Source organism: Cornus florida, unplaced genomic scaffold (genome assembly GCF_030987335.1).
Source record: "Cornus florida cultivar Cherokee Brave unplaced genomic scaffold, ASM3098733v1 CherokeeBrave_3.0.0_Hap2_Chr03, whole genome shotgun sequence".
In the NCBI taxonomy this organism is placed as follows: domain Eukaryota; kingdom Viridiplantae; phylum Streptophyta; class Magnoliopsida; order Cornales; family Cornaceae; genus Cornus; species Cornus florida.
Window position 1 is genome coordinate 57,021,911 of NW_026775573.1, and position 4,997 is coordinate 57,026,907.

Sequence of the window (4,997 nt, forward strand, 5' to 3'; positions counted from 1 at the left end):
AATGGAGCTTATCCTTGGCGGAATTGGCTCGCTGGAGTTGGGGAAGATGATTGGGATGGAGGTTGGCCGGATTGAGCTTAAGATTGAGAGAAAGGGAGACTTAGGGTTAGGGTTTGTTTCGATGTTGGGTCAATCCAAGTGTATCGATCCAACTCGGTTTTATTTTAAAAACACGATATGCAGAGTTCGATTGATCGAACATTAGGTTCGATCGATCGAACCTAGGTTTCCACTCTAAAATATTTATTTATTTATTTATTTTTTTTTGAATTTGAATTTTAAATTTTGAAAAATCAAAGGAAATTAAATTAATGAGATGCAAATTTCGATCGATCGAAGAAAGATTTCGATCGATCGAAGAAAGATTTCGATCGATCGAAGAGGATAAAGAATGTACAAGTTTAAGGGCTCAAGAGTTGACATGTGTTGGAACCTTGGATCGATCGAACTTGGAATTCGATCGATCGAACATGAAAAATTTTGAAAAGTCCCAAGAGCATACATTTTTGAAAAATGGATGAGGCCTGAAAATTTTTCTAAGTGTTGGGACTCATGATCGATCGAACCACATGTTGGATCGATCGAAAGGTAGTTCAATCGATCGAAATGGTTTACGATCGATCAAACTTTTGAAAATTTGGAGATCCCGAGAGCATGCATTTTGGAATTTGGATGCAGGTCCAAAATTTTTCTAAGTGTTGGGTGCAAAATGAGAGCTGGATCGATCGAGCCCATAGTTGGATCGATCGAACCAATGTTCGATCGATCGAACCAAAACTTGGATCGATCGAAATTATACCTAAATGCTCAAAATGACTTGAATGCTCATGCAATCCCTTACTCAGTTCCTTCCAATGTATATGAACCACAAAAACAGTATCTAGACTTCGCAAGAATCAAAATGCAAAATAGAAATGAGGGAGGAATATGGTTTTGACATCTTACGAATTTCGGTGCTAGTCTTTAACGTCTCTAGCAAAACCTAGGGTTCTTTAACCCGAATCAAAGATCTTATAATGCATCCCCTCCTTTTTGGGATGAGAGATGTTTCGAGTCACTCCCAACAAATGGTTCTTGGAAGAACTTGTTGGGGTAAACTCAAAAGACGTCTTGAGTTCCTTGTCAAAACTTTCCTTGGGCTTCCACGCCCTTTCACAACAAGAGTTCGAAATCACTTTTCTTGCATGCAATGCTGAAGATGAAGATGAAGGCTTTGAAACATTGTTCATACACAAAAGCTCATTCCTTTCACAAGCAAGATCATGATATTCCTCTACCACATTAACCTCTTCCTCATATTTGTCAAATGGATTGGGTGTGGGGTTAAAGATGTTCAACTTCACTCTCATGTGCCCAAAAGAAATCTTCATTATCCCCGTCCTACAATTTATGTTGGCATTTGAGGTTGCCAAGAAAGGACGGCCAAGGATAACCGGAATTTGGTTCTTTGGATTGGGCACCGGTTCCGTGTCAATGACGACAAAGTTAACCGGGAAGAAGAATTTATCAATCTTAATCAACACATCCTCAAATACCCCCCTAGGCTTCTTAATGGATCGGTCAGCAAGTTGTAAAACCACCGACGTCGATTTCAATTCACTTAGGCCTAATTTGACATAAACCGAATAGGGAAGAAGGTTAACACTAGCCCCTAAGTCAAGAAGTGCTCGGTTGATGACATGTTCACCAATGATACAAGATGTTGTAGGTGCACCGGGGTCCTTAAACTTTGGCAAAGTGTTGTGTTGTAGAATGGAACTCACTTGTTCGGTTAAGACCACTTTCTTTGATGTTTGGCTCTTGTTCTTCCGCTTTTGGGTGCATAAGTCCTTCAAGAATTCGGCATAAGCCAGAATTTGCTTAATTGCATCCAAAAGTGGAAGATTGACTTTGACTTGCCTAAACATATCCATTATCTCATTGTTCTTGGTCTTTTGCCTTTCTTTTGAAATGGACCCTTTCAAGGCGTCCGGAAATGGAGCTTTTTCAAAAACTCTTTCAACATTTTCTTTCAAAGAATTCTCAGCATTGGACTTGTTCAATTCATTGGATTTCAAATCACTTTTCAAAGAAGAATCATGAATAACATTTTTCAAAGAACTTTTCTCAAACACATTTTTCAACACTGTTTTCAATGAATCTCTTTGGAAATCATCTTTCAACTCACAATTTGAGGGCTTCTCATTCTCAAGATCATGCACATTCAATGAAGGAGGAATAGTGTGTGGAACGGGACGGGTGACAACTTGAGGTTGTACCAGTTCACTCTCTTCATTAGGCATTCTAACTTGATTGTCTACTACCCTACCACTTCTCAAGGTTGTTACCGCATTGACATGCTCAACATTATGCCCTTCCAATAAGGATTTGGTTTCTACAACACATTGTTGTTTGATTGGGGCATTCATGTGCATCTTTCCCTTCTCTCTAACATTAAGTGTTTCAACTATTTGCCTTACTTGGGTTTCTAGCTTGGCAATTGATTGAGAATAAGAATGCAACAATTGAGTATTTGCTTCTAGAGTGCCCAAAGCATTTAAAAAATTTTCCTCAAAAGCGGAACCTCTAGAATTTCCTTAAGAATATGATTGGTTAGGAAAATGAGAATTAACAAATTGATTTCCTTGTGAGTTATATGGTCTTGAACCTTGGGATCCTTGGTTTTGAAGTGGAGGTGGAATGTATTTCCCTTGAAAACAGCCTTGGGAAGAGTTTGAGCCCTCCCCTTGGTTTTTCCAAGAAAAATTAAGATGATTCCTCCAACCGGGATTGTAATGGTTACCATAAGGATTGTTCCCTTAGTTCACAAATGTTGCATTAACTTGCTCAATGGGTTCATTTTGAATTTGTCCATGAGGACAATTAGAAGTAGAATGAAGAACACTAGAACAAGTCATACATGATTCATTTTGAGCTCTAGGAGAATGGTTAGGAAAGGAAGACACTTGATTCGCCAAGTTTTGATTGATCAATTGATCAAACTTTTGAGATAAAGACTTCATCTCGGCGGTTATATCATTTGAGTGGTCAACTTGATGCAAGCCAACACTCTTCCTACCTTGAGAATTTCTACCATTCCTAGATGACAATGTTCTATGCAAAGAGTTTTCACTCATGCTCTCATAAAGACGCCACACGTCTTCCTCTTGCCGGTCTATATAAGAACCTCCCATTGAAGCATCAACCATGCCTTTATAATTGTCCGATAAGCTTTCAAAGAAGAATTGGACCAATTGCCATTTAGGCATGTCATGGTGAGGACACTTCTTAAGCAATTCATTGAAGCGTTCCCATGCCTCGTGGAAAGTTTCTCCTTCCCCATGTGTGAATTCTCTAATGGCGGTTCTCATAGCATTGGTCTTAGAAACCGGATAGTACTTTTTCAAAAATTCTTGTTGCATTTCTGCCCAAGAAGTTATAGAAAAAGGCCTAAGGTTGTTAAACCAATACTTCGCCTTATCTTTAAGGGTGAATGGAAAAAGTTTCAGCCTTAAAACTTCTTCCGGCATGTCCGTGTATCGAACGGTAGAACAAATTTCAAGAAACTCATCCAAATGCTTGTAAGGTTCTTCACTAGGAAGTCCATGAAAGTTAGGTAGCATTTGGATAGTTTGTGCTTTAATCTCATAATGGTGTGCTCTAAATGGTGGCAATTGAATGCATGTGGGTGCATTATACTCATTAGGCACATAGTGATCTCTCAATGCGAGTGGTGGATTAGCAACTTGAGGTGCAACATGGACACCTTGGTTATATTGAGCTTGATTAATGATGGGGGGTTGTGGTGCATACATTGGCCTTGGAATTCCCATTGGAATTTGGCCTTGTTGTTGAGGAGGTTAATGAATGTATGGCCTAGGCATGCCTAATGGAACTTGCATATTATCATTTTGCACATTAGGATGAAGGATGCCTTGTTAGTCTATGTGACCAAGGTCTTCAACATGATCATCATTGAGAGCGTCCATTGGTAGATTGGTTCTATGTGAACTTCCTCTTCCCCTTGGATTCCTAATAGTGGATTCTAAATGCAAATCAAGAGGGACAAGAGTAGGTCTTAATGAACGACGACCATGCATGCACAATGCAACACGAATAAGCAACTTTCTCAACAATGTAATTAAACTTCACAACCACAATTTTCAAATGCAATGTATGTCAAATAAATGCCTCTACGTGGGCCCCCGATTTATCTAATGATGCTATGCAATGCCTCCACGTGGGCCCCTGATTTAACTAAGGAGATTGAGTAAGAAGGTCTCACAATAGTCCTTTAGCACTTCAACTCCAAAATTAAAAGCTTAGCTTAGCAATTTTACTTAACAATTTTTCATTTTAAGCATTTTTCCTTTGCTTTGCTTTGCTCCTTAGCTTGGAATTACTTTGCTAGCTCCTTGCTCAATGCACCTAGTCAATGGAGAACAAATTCAATAAGCAATCAAAAACAGAAAATAAAAAGAAAGTAAAGACACGATCAAAAGAGTACTAATCCTAATTGAATTTCACAATTCGACGTTGCCAATTTAAAATCCCCGGCAACGGCGCCAAAAACTGACCGGTCCTTTACAAAGGTCGCGATACCAAGTCAAGCTTGAAGAGTTGTGAATTTAGGAGGTGGCCAAGTTTTACATTTATAGAAAGCCACTACTACCTTTCTCTATATAAAATATAGATAGGGCGAGTAGGGATCGTCCCAAGGGATTAGATGGTGTATCGAATTGTGAAACTATGGTAATTAGGGTTAGTAGGTCGAGTGACCACACAATTGATTGGTTGGTTGATTAAGCTAAATTGAATTCAACTAAATAAAATAATATGAAGTAAACAAGAGAGAGAGAGGTCTTGGGGTGTAGAGATCACCACCAAGCAATACTTTTCTATACTACTAACAAGTGATCAATTGAGGGTAATGGATGTGTTGCAATATGATAAGGGTGTGTGTGTATTAGGTTGATTCAATTGGCAAGGATGACAAATCAAGCAAGTATTGTCTAAAC

General features: G+C 38.9%; 1 non-coding gene across 1 annotated transcript; it reads left to right on the plus strand.

Moving 5' to 3' along the window:
- The first annotated feature begins 3,246 nt into the window (after window positions 1-3,246).
- On the plus strand, window positions 3,247-3,355 carry LOC132302004 (small nucleolar RNA R71). The gene has a single exon (XR_009480708.1). It is a non-coding gene; the product is annotated as a small nucleolar RNA R71 (small nucleolar RNA).
- The last annotated feature ends 1,642 nt before the right edge of the window (window positions 3,356-4,997 follow it).